The sequence below is a fragment of the Neovison vison genome, chromosome 12 (genome assembly GCF_020171115.1).
Source record: "Neovison vison isolate M4711 chromosome 12, ASM_NN_V1, whole genome shotgun sequence".
NCBI classification, from domain to species: domain Eukaryota; kingdom Metazoa; phylum Chordata; class Mammalia; order Carnivora; family Mustelidae; genus Neogale; species Neogale vison.
In genome coordinates, this window is record NC_058102.1 from 42436909 (window position 1) to 42453624 (window position 16716).

The 16716-nt window shown below is 38.5% G+C and overlaps 1 protein-coding gene across 9 annotated transcripts in view; it reads left to right on the forward strand.

The window, feature by feature from the left end:
- The first annotated feature begins 7589 nt into the window (after nt 1-7589).
- Nucleotides 7590-16716, forward strand: part of NAP1L1 (nucleosome assembly protein 1 like 1) — a 33719-nt gene continuing 24592 nt past the window's right edge. For all 9 annotated transcript variants that reach the window (XM_044228223.1, XM_044228224.1, XM_044228230.1 and 6 more), the window contains exon 1: nt 7590-7673. The gene's annotated coding sequence lies outside the window, so the exon portion shown is untranslated. The remainder of the gene's footprint in view (nt 7674-16716) is intronic.

The following is a 16716-nucleotide window of genomic DNA, read 5'->3' on the forward strand; positions in this document are numbered from 1 at the left end:
CCTGATGTGGGACTTGATCCCAGGACCCTGAGAGCATGACCTGAGCTGAAGGCGGAAGCTTAACCCACTGAGCCACCGAGGCGCCCCTTTTTTTTGTTTTTAGAACTTATCTTGTAATTCCCCCTAACTCCCAGATAAGACCTTTCTAGGTCAATAAATTGATTTCCTTTTACTTTTATACTTCATTTTATTCCCTTCTACCCCCCCATTACCATGTGTTTAATATATATCTGTTTAATACTAATTCCTGCTTCATTCTATCAGGGAGTACTTGATATTAACACCACTTATAACTGATGATATTAACCTCGCTCATTTTAGTTAAAGCCACCCAGTAGTTTTTATGTCATTATGGACTCATGGATATTTATTTTATTCTTTGGGTTATAATCCAATATTATCATTATTTTGTTGCTGAATTTTTCGAGCTTTGGCCATTGAGAGCCATTAGGAGCTCTTTCAGATTGACTTCTGTGTCCTTGTGATATATCCCCATCACTTTTATTTGATGTTTATCCGAACTTATAGTAACACAAAGATATTCCAGACTTATCTTGTATTTTCCCTCCCCTAGTCCTAGAATAAGCTGTATCTCTTTTTCTTGGAAAAATGGTAATTAGAAATCAAAATCTGGGTGGTGGGCATGCTTATTGTAACTAGAATGTCACTACTTCTAGGCCCTCTCAGTGGACAGAGCTAGGAAATAAATGTATATATACTAAACCTATTTATGTACATACCTATCTATCTACCTATCTATAAACATGAATTCATACTGATATTTCTAGCCCAATCCAGTACTACAGGGCTCATTTTAGCCTTCTCTCCTTGCTTATTTGTGATTTTTTTCTCTGATATTGAGGGACCTGGCTCCCATTATTTACAATTATTTACTTATTTGTTTGACCCTGGTACTGCAGGTTGAATTGTGTCCTCCCAAAGTTCATATGTTGAATTCCTAGCCCCTAGTACCTCCTAATGTGACCTTACTTGGAGATAGTCTTTACAGAGATAAGAGGAAAACAAGGCAAAATGAGGTTATTAGAATGCGCCCTCATCCAATGCGACTGGTGTCCTTATAAAAAAGGGGAACTTGGACATGAACACCTTCATAGAAGGACAACAATATGAAGATCCTGGTAGATGAAGGCCATCTACAAGCCAAAGAGAAAGTCCTGGAACAGATCCTTTCTTCATAGCACTCAGAAGGGACCAACTATACCAAAACCTTGATTACAGACTTCTATTCTCTCAAACTTTCAGACAGTAAATTTCTTTTTTTTATATATTTTTTTAAGATTTTATTTATTTATTTGACAGAGGGAGAGAGATCACAAGTAGACAGAGAGGCAGGCAGAGAGAGAGGGGGAAGCAGACTCCTTGCCAAGCAGAGAGCCTGATGCGGGGCTCAATCCCAGGACCCTGAGACCATGAGCTGAGCCAAAGCCAAAGGCTTAACCCACTGAGCCACCCGAGTGCCCAAGACAGTAAAATTTCTGTTGCTTAAGCCACCCAGTTTGGTTCTTTGTTAGGGAAGCCCTGGCAAGTGAAAATAAATACCTAGTTTACAGTTAGATTAGTTTTAGAAGTTCTAATACTTACCTCTATGAGAAACAAATTTACCCAATAGAATACAAGGTTTATGTATGGCTGTTTTTGCCTTTAGCCTTACAGTATTTAGTCAAAATACTGTTTTCTAAAGTAAGTTCCTTTTTACCTATACCTCTAATGGGGTTGTATTTTATATTTATAATACAGTTAGATTAACTTGTCAGACTGAATTCCATCGTAGGATCCCTTAGCATCCTGGCTGACTTTTAAAAACGTGAATACAGTAAATGATTTTGAGAAATGCATAAAGTCTGTATGCATTCACTGCTGATAGAGTATTGAACAGTTCTATTACCCTAAAAAATCTTTTCCTCTGCAGCACCTTTGGGGTCAACCCTGTTGAACCCCTGGAAAGCACTGGCATGTCTTCTATCCCTTTAATGTTGCCTCTCTTCATATGTCATATAAACGAAATTATATAATATATAGCCTTTTCATTATGACCTCTTTCACTTGGCAAAGTTATTTGAGATTCATCCATGTTGTTGGGTATATTGATAGCTTGTTCCTTCTTATTTCTGAGTAGTATTCCATTGTACATTTTATTTATCTATTCACCTGTGAACAGTATCTTCATTGCTTCCATCTTTTGGCAATTAGGAATAAGTTGTCATAAATGGTCACCTCCAGGTGTGTGTGTGTGTGTGTGTGTGTGTGAACATAAGTTTCCAGTTCACCTGGGCAAATAGCCAGGAGTGAGACTACTGGGTCATATGGTAAGTGTATATTTAACTTTATAAGGAATTGGCAAACTCTCTTTCAAAATGGCTGCACTATTTTGTATTCATTCTAACAATAAATGAGAATTCTTGCTGTTCTACATCTTTACTAGTAGTTCATACCATCAGCCAGGTGTTTTGTTTGTTTTAATTTGAGCCATTCTAATAGGTGTGTAATCATATCTAATTGTGGTTTTATTTTGTAAGCACTGCATTTTACAGATCTATCCCTGTTGCCATATGACATTAGACATGCTGCTGCATAATATTCCATGATATGCATCCACCACATTTCACTATTCTCCCAACTTCTCCCAACAATGGACACTGCAGTTGTCTCCAAATAATACCATAAAATTTATATTCTTTATTTCTTATGATTTCAGATTTCAATATTTATTTTTACCAAGAAGTTGCTTCATAGATGAGGAAAAATAATATCTAAACAAATATCCAAACAATATTTAAACTATATCCAAAAATCTTGCATAGTAGATTGTCAAATTTTCTCCTATAGACAAATATAGAATTGATGCAATTGTCTTCAAAAAAGGATCACTTAATAAAGTATTATGACTTTTAGTTTGTTTTCAATGACTTTTTTCTTTCCTTTCTCCTTCCCTCACTAGCTTTCTTCTTTGCTTCTTTACTTTCACTTCATTCTGTCAAACATATATTTATTGAATGCCTTTGCCCTGCTAGTCATTATCCAAGACAGGAGTATACAAAAACAAGGACACTGCCCTGTAGTAACTAATAATCTAATGAAGTGTGTGTTCAGGGAGAAGGAAACATGGGAACACACATGTATACATAAAAAGTTGTTGGAAAACAGACAAGAGTATGCAACCAGATCTGCCTTGGTGAGTTAGGGAAGATTCCCCAGTAAAGAGAAAAACTTGGGCTTGATTTCTAAAGAGAAGTTGAAGGGGGAAACAGAAGATATAAGAATACTTGGTGTGTTGAGGGTCTGGTGAGTAGTTCAAAGTCATAATATATGGGGTTCATGACAAGGGATAGTGGGAGGTATGGCTAGAAAAAGAGTATGGATTCAGATTAAGATGGACTTTGTAGGCATTGTTTTGTCATGTGACATTAAAGAGCCATTGCAAGTTTTATGACAAAGCAGATTTGATCGTTATTTATTTATTTATAAAATATTTTATTTATCTATTTGTCAGAGAGAGAGAGAGAGAGCGCGTAAGCAGGGGGAGAGGCAGGCAGAAGGAGAAGCAGGCTCCTTGCAAAGCAAGGGGACTCAATCCCAGGACCCTAGGATCATGGCTTGAGCCGAAGGCAGACACTTAACCAACTGAGCCACCCAGGCATCCCTGGACTTGTATTTAGAACCATAACTTCGGCAATACAGATCAGAGGAATAAGAGGTCATTATTAGGGAGACCAATTGCAAAGCTATTATTGCAAATAGTTAAGGTAAGAACTACTGAAGACCCACACAAAGGAATGGCCTATTTTCTGCCTAAGTATTTGTGAAGCACGAAAAAAAAAGTAAAATCTGGGAAGGAAGACTCATATTTTTTATGCAAATTAGAAAATAAATACTATCATCAAAGGGCAACATAAAAGGGGCGCCTGTGTATTTTGCCTGTGGTGACAGATACACACGCACATATGGTAACATTGTATAGAATTAAACACAAACACACGCCAGTGGGTCCAAGTGAAACTGGGGGAATTTGAATTAAGATTGTGAATTGTTGTTACTATTGTGGTAAACTGGGTAAAATTTACACAGATCTTTCTGTGTTATTTTGTATAGCTGTATGACTATGATCATTTTAATATAAATTTCAATTAAAAATGATAGCAGAATAAAGATATTTTCAAATGAAAATCTATTAATCTGTTTTTGAATGTAGAGAGAGAAATTTAAGGCAGCTTGTCCAGAATTTCCCACTGGAATTTTGATTTTATGTTGCATTTATATAATTTTGGGGAAAAAGGAAAAAATAAAACTATCTAGAATCAAAACTAAGATAATGGTTACTTAAATGTATCTTGTGCAGTTTTTATGTGATAATTATTATTGGTACCATTAGACTTTTTTACATGCTGATTAATTGAGATGGGTGAAACTAAATAAATAAATATTTATTTATTTATTATTAAGTGTAAATCATTACTCTGGGGACCGTACTGACATATATTTCTCTTTTCCATGCTAACGAAGAGACTGATTTTATTAGAATTATTAATGCATTTTACAGATGGAGAATCATAAGGGTCAGAGTGTGTAAGTACTTTTGCAAGGTCACAGTATTTTGGGATGAACCTAAGCTTCTCTGACTTTCAAGCCTATGTGCTTTTCCACTGCTTAAGGGTTGAAATACAGACATAGCATATTTAAGAAATCATTTCTGTCCTCGGTTTGTCTGGTTGATTTCTATAGTGTCTGTATCCAATATTTAGAAATGTGGAATATACTTTTGTGGTAATTGCTGTGGATTATTTCAGCTCAGGAAAAATGATTTAAAATTTGTGACAGATAGTTTTTGATAAAATATTTCACAAAAATAGTGTCAGATGCTAATAGAAGACTTCAGGGGAATTCCCTCAATCTTTAAATAAAACAAAAACAAAACAAAACCTGAGTAAGAAGTTTATAATGTTTAACTTTTATTTGGTGTTAATTCTCCATCAGGTATCATGTTAAGCAACTTACACATTGTTTAAGCTTTCACAACAAAATTGGGATGAAAATTGGGATGTTTGATTCCAAAGCTGCACTTCTTAACCACTAGGCTACAATGCCTTAAAAATCAGCCAAATGAAAATAATGGGGGATGAAGAAAAAAAGGAAGTTTAACTCAAAGTTCAGCATGGTTCATGATCGGTGACCAGGGCTACCATTTACTGTAATTAAGTTAGATGAGTTAACTGCATTATGCGTTTAGAGGGTCTAAGAGGAGTCAATGTGAAAAACTCAATGGTATCTTCAGGTTAGTTACTTTCTACCCCTATGTCTCATTTCTTTTCTTCATAGCCTTTACTTATTTATATCTAAAATTATTTCAGGGGCACCTGGGTGGCTCAGTCAGGTATCTGACTCCCTGGTTTCAGTTCAGGTCAGGTCATGATCTCAGGGTTGTGAGATCCAGCCCTACACAGGGTCTGGGCTCAGTACAGAATCTGCTTGAGATCCTCTTCCTCTCCCTCTGTGCCACCCGCCTCCCACCTTCGGTTCTCTCTCTAAAATAAATAAAAAAATCTTAAAAAAATAAAATTATTTCATTACTGTCTGTCACATGCCTTACCTCACTAAATCATAAGTTCAGTAATACAAGAAACTTGTCTTTCTTTTTTTTTTTTTTTCCAATTTATTTATTTTCAGAAAAACAGTATTCATTATTTTTTCACCACACCCAGTGCTCCATGCAAGCTGTGCCCTCTATAATACCCACCACCTGGTACCCCAACCTCCCGCCCCCCCGCCACTTTAAACCCCTCAGACTGTGAAACTTGTCTTTCTTAATCAATGTTATATTGCCAGTGTCTTACCTTGTTCCCAACATACATTTGGGACTATCCCAAAGGAATGTATAAATGATTGACCTTCCCTTGACTTAAATGGTAGAATTTTAGGCTTACAAACTATGGTTTAAACGATTATATTAAAAGACATGCATTATTAGCAATTTACTAGGGTTTCATTTCTTAGATTGGCTAAGATACACTGGAAGAAGGGGAGGAGCAGCAGGCAGAGGGAGAGGGAAAAGCAGCCTTCCCATTGGCAGGGAGCCGGATGTGGGGCTGGATCAGAGGACCCTGGGATCATGACCTGAGCCAAAGGCAGATCCTTAAGGCCTGAGTCACCCAGGCACCCAAGGCAACTAATTTTAATGAGATTGGAGATGACAAAAGAAAATCTATGTGCTTTAAAATGGAATATAGTTGTTAAACATGAGCATTACAATAGATGACTTCAGGCAGTTTGAAATGTAAAGGAATGAGCATGTAGAGAAGAAATTCTTGAGCTTTTTGGTTTCAAGATCCCTTTACACTCTAAAACTTGGGGATGCCAGAAAACTATCCGGTGCATTCTAGATACTGATATGTATCATATCAGATACAGAAATTTAATTTAAAAGTATTCATTATTTCACCTAAAAACAATAAATCAATTAGATATTAACATAAAATAATCTTATATAAGAAAAGTAACTATTTTCCAAAACAAAATAATTGAGTGGCACTGTCTTACGTTTTTGCAAATCTCCTTAATGTCTGGTTTAACTGCAGATGACTGGATTTTATTATCTGCTTCCTTTTTCAATGTTTCCATATCACATGTTATGTAGTCTCCGGAAAACTCCACTGAACACTTGTGAGAGAATGAGAATGCAAAAGGCAGATAATGTTTTAGTATTATTATGGAAAGACTTTCAACTTCTCCGACTTCTTTTACCGCATCTGGGGGCCACACTTTGTGGACCACTGTTTTAAGAGTTAACATTAGTCAATCTATCATCAGCTGAAAAATAGCCATGTTTCACAGGCCTGAGGATTTACATAAAATTTATTTATTCAGCAAGATGAAACAACAGTGTCATTATAAAGCATCCAGAGAATAAACAAACATTGCCATTTTCATCCATCAAAAAAACTGAAGTAGAAATGAGGGATTGCACGTAAGGTAAAAGGATGGAAGGTTAGGGATGAGGAGGCAGCCCCGGAAGCCACTGAGACCCACCGATTTAGGAGACGCAAAACCGGCAGAAGACGCCGCCAAAGTGGTCAGGAGGAAAGAACTGTTGTTCTAAGGGGAAAGTACGGGCGAGGAAGGAAAATGGTTACCCGGCACCACCGAGTTGAAGGAATTAGGCCGGGATAGGAACGGGCGGCAGCTGCCCCACCCCGCCTTCACGCCTCCACGCACCAGGCAGAGGAGAACCGGGTGGGCCAGGGGCAAGGCGAGCGAGTCAGGGGCCTTCCCGGGTCCCTAAGGGGTTGTGATTTCTTTTCTTGTGCAGCGGGGAGAAAAGAGACGGCGCGGCGCGTAGCAGGGGGCGGAGGCGGGAACCCGAGGACCCCCCAAGCACCTCGCGGAGGGTGTGGAGGTCGTCCAGGAAGAAGGACAGTTCTGTTGCTAGGCAACCCGTCCTGGGCCCGCCTCCCGCTCGCGTTGCTAGGAGACGGCGAGGCCTGGGGGGGCAGCGGAGCGGGCCCTACGTGCTGACGCTAATTGTATATGAGCGCGAGCGGCGGGCTCTCGGGTCTTTTTTAGCGCCATCTGCTCGCGGCGCCGCCTCCTGCTCCTCCCGCCGCCGCCCTGAGTCACTGCCTGCGCAGCTCCGACCGCCTGGCTCCCCGTGCTCGCCACCGGTAACGGATGGGGGTCTGAAACGGAAAGGGGAACGTAGGATCGGTCAGGCGGCCTGCGCGGAGGGAAGGGGCAGGGGAATGAGAGTGAGGGCCTCTGGCCTCCGGGGCCTCCCGGGTCGTCTAGTGAGGCCGGAGCCTGAGCCGTCCGCGGAGTTTCGTCCCCGTAGCCTGAGAGGGCCTCGGGGATTGGCTGGCGCTTTACTGGGGAACGGCTGAGGAGACGCGGGGGGTCGGCGGGGCCTGCGAGGCCTGGGGGCCGTGCTGGTGTGCGCCGAGGTTCCTTGAGCCCCACCGGCTTCTCCGCGCGGACGGGAGCGAGGCCGCGGTTTCGCCTCCCGGTCCCGAGCGGCACGGCCGCTGTCTCTTCAAGGCTGCCGGGGTGCGGGCCGGGTTCGAGTGCGTAGCCCACCGCTTCCTCGACGCCCCCGCTTCCTCAAAAATAATCCCCGGAGGGAGGCCGCTGGGGGATGGAGAGAACGGCGGAGGCTGCGAATTCCGATGGGAGGGAGGGGATGTGAAGGGACGCGGCCCGGAGGGGGCGGGGAGGCTTCCAGGCTCCTGGGCTCTCCGCCCACTGGAGGCGGCGACGGTGCTGGGAGGGGAAACCCCAGAGGCTTCCCTAGACCCGTGGCCGTCGCCTGGGCTTGATTGGAGACGGGGTCTGGGTTGTCCTCACTTCACTGAGAGTTGTAGGGGTGGTGGGATGTGAAAATTAAGAGTAAACAAGTCTAGCTTTTGGCTTTCAAACTCCTACCTGCTTCTCTTTGGTCTTATTTTATTGACCTTTTATTGGTAACAGAGGAAAGTATGAGTGTTGGATGGGTGATGAAGCATGGCCTCTACTGCCAGGATTTTAAAGAATTTACGCTTGTGAAGGGGTCGTGTTAGCTGTTGTTAACACGGGATTTTTTTGTGTGTGTACTTTCAGTACAGTTAGAATTTAGATGGGTGTCTTGACCGGGATTTCATTACCTGGGGAGAAGTGATCCTAATTAATCTAATCCTGTAAACGGTTCTAAGAAGAAAACGATTTTTTATTTTTAATGCCTTAAATTCTATTAGGACTTCTTTCACATTCTTACAAATTATTTCCTTCGTTGAAGTTCCCAGAAGAGGTTACTTAACTAGTTTTTAAAATGAGTGGGGGCGCTGGGCGTAGGTAGGAAGTATGGGTGGAAATAGGCGTTAATGTAAACTTAATGGGCCAGGTTTGTAGCCTGCTGTCTTGTCCGTGCTCCTAGTACTCATAAAAGGAGGCAGTGAAGGGAGCCGGGAATGCGGTCTTATTTGGGAGGGCTAGGCTTTCAGAGTACAGAAAGAACGAATCTGGCACGTAATGTCCTCAAGGAGCCCCTATTTTAGATCATCACTGATAAATGATTAGTAACTAGTTCTGTAAGGACTGCACTTTTAAGTCTCTGAACATTGCCTTGTTTCAGAAGAGCTGTAGAACGGAATTTGCTGTTTCTGAAGATAGGTAGCATCAACGTATCTTTTAAAAGTAATATTTAATTAAGTCCTATTTTCTTGTCAACCTACGTTAACACTTCTGTACTTAAAATGCACATTACCTTTGGATAGAGGAAAAACTTCCATATAGAATAACTTGTTTAAATTGTTGAGGTAAATAAATGGTTTACAGTGATCTTCTGGGCCTAAGTCTTGTATTTGTTGGAAGTTCAAGTTAAATAAAAATTTTAAAAAATTAAGTTGTTAATGGTCCAAATCTAAAATGTGCAATTTACTTCTAAGAAGACTGGTCCTGGGGCCCCTGGGTGGCTCAGTGGGTTAAAGTACTCTGCCTTTTGCTCAGGTCTTGATCCCAGGTTTTTGGGCTCTTTGCTCAGCGGGGAGCCTGCTTCCCCACTCTCGCTCTGCCTGCCTCTTTGCCTACTTGTCATCTCTGTCGGTCAAATAAATAAATAAAATCTTTAAAAAGAAAAAAAGAAGACTGGTCCTTTGGAGGATAGATGGAATCAAACATTGGTTATGAAACCTTGACTTCATAGATTATCAGGTCAATGTTATATTAATTTGATAAATACAACTTCAAAAAATTCATCATACCAGTTTGAAAAACCTGTACATTTTATCTATGCAAAGTACCTATTTTTGATACTGGGCCTGTTGACAAAATACTAAGCCAATGCTAAATGTGGCACATGACTGATCTTGTTTGCTGGAGGTTTAAACGACAACCAAAACCCAACACTTGTACCAGAATTAATTTAGTCCAAAATGCTGTTGCTCATTTTATTACTTACCCAACTTGTCCATATTGTCTCCAGGTGACTGAATTCTAACCCCCCAAATTATATTTTAAAAAGCCCTTTTGTAGGAAAAGGGGCTAAAAGAGGCAGAATCTATTGGGCTTAACGAATGAAGAAGATATCAAAATCAAATACTACATCTTTGCTCATTTTCTGATTAGTTGTAAATTTGAAATGTTAATGAAAATAAGATGAGAGAGGATGAGTCCTGATCACCAGTTTTGAAAACTGATGATGAGTCTATTCAGGTTACAAGTCTAATCAAACCTGTCATTATTTGTGTTTTTATTTGATTCTTTGAGTATTTTAGCATCTATTAGGACATAAGGTCTTTAAAAACAGCAAAAAAGCATTGGTTAGCTAGATATAAAATGTTAAGTTGTAGTGAATGCTGTTAAAAAAAAGCGGGGGACAGAGTAATATTTAACATTCTTTACATCAAGGACCTATTTGGTGATTTTAAGTGCCAATTCTTACTAATTTCATCTGAATAAGAAGTTCCCCTTTTTGGGCAGAGTAGGTTTTAGAAGGTGAACATTGTTGCTTTCACCCATCCTTGTAAGTTGTTTTGTACATTGATACCAGAGTACCAGATCACATTACTGCACTTGCCATCCAAAGTGGCCTCTGTACTTTTGGTTACCAACCATGCCTTTTACACTACATGGTTTGATACATTTTTATTTGTTCAGAAATTTTGTACCTTTTAATTTTTATTGGGAAAGGGGGTTGTAATTTTGAAGAACCTATTACATTTAATTAACTTAGATTTAATTAATTATACTTAATTTTCTAAAGTAAAGAGGGTACAGAAGAACACAACAGGGGAAAATAATGTAAGAGCACAAATTACTTCGTATTACTAGCTAATTTAATGCTCCTTAGAAGTAGGTAGTGTCAGCATTTTATGTGAACCCAAGGTACAGAGCAGTTAAAGGACTTCTTCAAAGTTACATAACTGAGCAATGATGACTTCCATGAGGCTTTTGTATTGGTTTTTAAAGGGGGATCCCTTGATTTAAACTGTTACACTATACATCAGCTTGGAATTCATAAGCACACTTCTTTGGATTCCACTGTGCTCCAAGGAAAGGCAACAGTATTTATTTATGGTCAGGGGGTCTTCAGCATGGAATTTGTTTATATATGGTAGTTGAGTGATGCTTCCTAAGCTTTTTGTCGGGTGTGTGTGTGTGTAATTCTCCCCTCATGCGAATGAATTTAGTTTTGTTTGTTATTGCTTGAATAGTCACCAGATTTTCAGTTCAACCCAGGTACGTTTCTGTGCTGTGGGATCAGATGATAATCTAGAAAATTGAGCTCCCTTGGACTAGAAGTTCCGTAGTGTTCTCAAATAGGAGTCCATTTGGTGAGCCTGAAGAATAGGATATTCTAACTATGAATGAGGTTGTGCTGGAGCCAGATCAAGTATTAAGCCCTTGGACCACTGAAAACGTTATTTATAGAACAACAGTGTCTAAAATATAGACTTGCTTAAAAGTACATTTGGAGGGAGATGTGAGGTCTCAGGTAAGCGGAATCTTACTATTGGTTCCCTTGAACTCTTGCTTTAAAACATTTGTAATTTTTCATGATTGGTTGTTTCCCTATGAAGTATGTCATTTTATGTAAAGGAACATCAGCTATTTTATTACAGTATAATCTACGTAACAGTAGGCTGATAGAGCAGGTACTTTGGTTTTTTTGGATGATACTGGACATCACATGGGTTTTGAAAGTCAGATTTTTAATTACTAGGTTCTTACCTTTTGTGTGTTGCTGAGCAGGTTGCTTAGTATTTTATCTGTAGATAGGAGGAAAGCCTAGAATAGTACCTTACTGAGTAGGCTTCATAAATGTTTGCTTTCTTTACTTCTCATTGAAAGTCAGGAGAACTTACTCAGAGTCAGGTTTTCTGGAATGGTGAGAAGTTATTTGGTAACACATGTCTGGACATCCAACTACTACAAGAGCACAAAATATAACCAGTTTGTGGTTTAATTCAATGACTTGTTTCCCTTCTTCAGTGGAAGATTTTTTGTGTGTTCAAGTTCTCAGGTTAAGATTTGCCTTCAGGGGCGCCTGGGTGGCTCAGTGGGTTAAGCCGCTGCCTTCGGCTCAGGTCATGATCCCGGGGTCCTGGGATCGAGTCCCACATGGGGCTCTCTGCTCAGCGGGGGCCCTGCTTCCCTCTCTCTCTCTGCCTGCCTCTCTGTCTACTTGTGATCTCTGTCTGTCAAATAAACAAAATCTTTTAAAAAAAAAAAAAAAAAAAAAGATTTGCCTTCAGTCCCATTGTAATGAACAGTATCTTTGAATTGAGATCTGCACATTACATATACTAGGTAGTGAATACACTATTTTATTGTAGAGTGACCTTTTTATTTCTAGTATTGCTTTTCCTTAAACTTTATTTTTAGATGTTAATAACAGTTATACCTGCTTTCTTTCGGTTAGGATTATATTTTACTGGAAAACTATATTCTTATGTTATAGATAGGTTTCTTATAAATGGAATGTAGTTGGATTTTCTTAAATCCAACCTGACGCTTTTTAATGGGAACCTTTAGCTGATTTATCTTAACCACTGACTTAATGTTGTGGTAGTTTTAATTTTTTAACACACTACACAATGGTGATACTTAAAAATGTTTATTTAGATATATGAAGTTATCCTTTTTGCCCCTCATTTCTTCCTGGAAATTAGTTCTTCCATTTGGGATCACTTGCCTTCTGCCTGAAGAAGATACTTAATAGAATATATGAGAGAGCTGGAGGCATATTTTCCAGAAAATACCCGTTTCACATTGATTCTTAGAAGGTGTTTTAGTTATATTCTAAGATCCTTGGCTATTTTTAGCACATTGAGGACTCTGTTGTCTTTTGTGTCTTTTGAAGAGAAGGTAGCTGTGTGTCTTTTATGGCTTTAAGCTGAGTATTTTCTCTGTGTTTTTGAGGTGACTTGTCTTTAATGTCTTGCCTTTTCACTGATACTTCTAAATGTAGGTTTCTTTTTGATTTATCATGATTGGGATTTGTAGGGCTAACCCCATTAGTTCTGGTGAAATTTGTAGGGCTGTCTTCCATCAGTTCTGGAAAATTCTTGGGTTTCTTTTTTTTTTTTTATTTTATTTTATTTTATTTATTTATTTGACAGAGACATAGAGAGCACAAGTAGGCAGAGAGGCAGGCAGAGGGCGAAGGGAGAAGCAGGCTCCCCACCAAGCAGGGAGCCCGATGCCGGACTCCATCCTAGGACCGACCCTGGGATTATAACCGGAGCCAAAGGCAGCTGCTGAACTGACTGAGCCACCCAGGCGCCCTCTTAGCTTTTCATTTTTTTTCAAGTATTTTGTGCATTCTCTCCTTAACTCCTAGAACTAGTATTAAATCTTCATTAGACTCTATTGTATACTGAAATATCTTTTAACATCAGTTAAAACCCAAAAAACGTGCCATTTTCTAGCCTTTAGTCTCTGCCATATTTTGGAAGATTTCTTCTAAACTTGCATCCCTCAATTATCTTTCCATCTGTGTTTAGTCTACTGATAAACCTGCCCATTTGGCCTGATTTCCATTATTTTATTTCTCAAAGTTCTCTCATTCTTTGCTGGATTTGCTTTATCACCTTTAATAGATGGCTGTACTTTGCAGACACTGCATTTTCAAACTCCGTAAGCATGGTTGTCATTTGTCTATGTTTATAAGTTTATTTATAGTCCTTTTGACAGTATTTAAATCTTTGGGGCAGGTTTCTGTTGCCCTTACTGCTCTTGAAAACTACTTGTATAAATTATTTGAGGTCTAGAGTGAAGGTGCCTTTCTCATTTGGTTGTATAGATACTTAGGAACATGATCAGGCAGACCATTTAAAGCTCATGGCTTGAGGTTTTGGGACAACACTGATAAGTGATTCTAGTTTATTTGTCCAAGAGAACTGGTTTATCATCCCTGATAATATAGCATTTTGCTTAAGTAGAGGGTTGCTATAAAGATTTCCTACCTTGGATAGGTCTGGGGCTTTTGATTTTACCTCTCAGTAGTTAAAACGTTACTTTTAAGATTTCAGCAAGTGTTTATTCTGGACTTGGAATTATTTTATGCAGAGTTGGTCTGCATAATTTAGCTTGTCACTACCAGAAATGGAAATTCTTCTGAACTCTTAGAAAGTAATTTCATGTCTGATAAATAAAATTTTTATTGATTTAATGTTGAGTGCAGTTAAAAAAAAAACAAAACCCCACAAAACCCAACAAAACTGATGGAGGTATTAACGGAAACTTGTGTTTTTTTCAATGTGATCTGATTGTCTTAAGAATCACCTTCGTCAGGGGCTGGGGTTTCTTGTTTAGAATGGAGATTTTTGGGTCCACTCTCTGACCTCTTCGTTCAGAATCTGGGCATGGGGATTAATCTCTTTCTCTTTTAAAGAACTTAGTTGTAGTTTTAGATTTACAGAAAAGTTGTAGAGCTACTCTCTAGAGAGTTAACACATGCCCTTTACCCAGTTTTCCTTAATGTTAACATCTTAACGTTACCGTGGCACATTTATTGGTTACTCTGTACATTTTAACGATCATCTCAGCTAATTATTTTGCAGAAATATTGACCCTGTGCTGAGATAATTAAAAATGGACAGAACTGAAAAGCTTATATTTATTGAATGTTCAGTAGTTATCAAACGCAGGTTAAGTCTTATAAATTTGCATCTTAATAAGAGAAGTCCAATAAAGAAATAGATTTTTTCGTATTTTTGTAGGTGGTGAATAAGACCAGAAGTCATTTGCCTGAGCTAGATCTTTACAAAGCTGGTGTCAACCCAAATGATTTGACTACAAAATTAGGTCTGCTTTAAAAAACAGAAGTGTGTATAACCAAGAAATCTAACTCAGCTAGAGTGGGCAGGGCATAGTGGAGAAAGTATCTCTGAAGAAGTAAATGCCATCCTGTCTGTCTTGAATCATCTTTAATAAAGAATCAAAGAGTTTCATTTAAAGAGTTTGAATTCTAAATATGACCCCATGAAATGGACAGGGAAGGTAGCAGTGTAGCCATTCTTTTGAGTACATTTTAAAATTTACAAAAATCTGAATTTAGAAGTTTGGGGGGGGTTGTTTTATATTTTTGATAATTGCTGAACTTAACGAGACATCAACCCAGCAAATTCCAAAATGTTAACAAAATGTATTTGAATATGGAAAAACCAAATATAAGTTCTCATTTTCTCCCAGCCTTTTCTTAAAGGTGACTATTACTAGGTTTCTGGTGTATATGTTCAGAAATGTTTTATTCATAAAGTATGTGCATGAGTATGCATGTTCATGTGTGTACACACACACACACACACGCGTACACATATGCATATATATATATATATATATATATATTTCTGTCCAGATTGAATTTTGCCATAAGCCCTGTGCTCTTTCTGTATCTGCTTCATTGACTGCAAAGCATTTCATTGTATGCCCATTCCATGCTAATACTGTTTATTTTTGATGAGATAAGTAATTGTACCTGCTCTGCACATAAGCTTTATATATTATTACTCTGAAGGATACAGTGCAGCGACTGGCAGAAGCACATATAATCCCTGTAATATGAGTCTTGTGCTCTGGTTAGTTGGGAAAGATAGATCTTAGTCAAATAATCACACTAATTTGTAATTACAAACTTGAGACATCTTATGATGGAAAGAAGTAGGGCTTTCTAGGAGTGTGTACAACCAAGAAGTCTTATTTAGCCAGAATATACAGGTTGGAGAAGCCTCTCTGAAAAAGTAAAACTTTGAGCCAAGAGCCAAAGATCATGTTAACTGAATTTTAGAAGAGTGTTTTAGGCAAACATGAGAAAGCATAGACCTTGAGATTGATAATTTTTTTTTATATTAGAGTCTCACAAATGAATAACTAAAGATGGAGACAAACATATTTAAGGTTTCTTATATTACTGTTTCAAAATTACTCTCCAGAAAGAACATAAGCCATATTTAAGACTGCATGTTCACCACCATTTTCCCTGCATTAAAAGAGGAGTCTTGCTGATTTGATGGACAAACTGGAATCCTACTTGTATTTCTTTGATGATTAAGATTCAATATTTTTCTTATTTTTGAGTTAATATTTCTTAATAATTGCTAAATAGTTTTTTAATGTTGGCTAATTACCCGGCATCACTAGAGAAGTTTATCAGTGCTATTAGAAGTTTAAAGCAAAAATACTTAAAGTAGAATAGGATACATTATTAGGAAGAAATATTTTCAGTTTGTTCAAAGGATGGATGTTGGCTCACTAATAATACTCCACATATTAGCTCTTGACTGCTGAAATCAGTAACTCTTTTTAACTCATAGAAAATATATTGATATGAGGAATCACACCTTGTAGCTTTCTGAGAGTTTAAAGTCTGTGGTTTTAAATTACTAAAAGATAAAAACTTGATTTTAATGTGGGATCCTAAGCTTCATTTAGATAATTTTTTTTTTGGTAGTCTGTGCATTCATTATGTGTGGCATTAGCCATTTTCCTGCTTGAATATAACATGTTTTACCTTCAGTTTTCTTCTAAAAGAAGTATTCTCTAAGTTAATACTAATCTTAGTGGGGAAAGAATTTAGGATATTCGCTGGATGGGTTCTAACAGGATTGATGTAAGGTAACCAAGAATTTGTTGACAGTGTGCCAGCATATCCAGGCTAGCAGGGTGGGGGGTGTGTGGTCCTTATCAGTGATAAGACAGGAGGTACTGAAGAGATGGGGAAGGTTTACTTGAAAA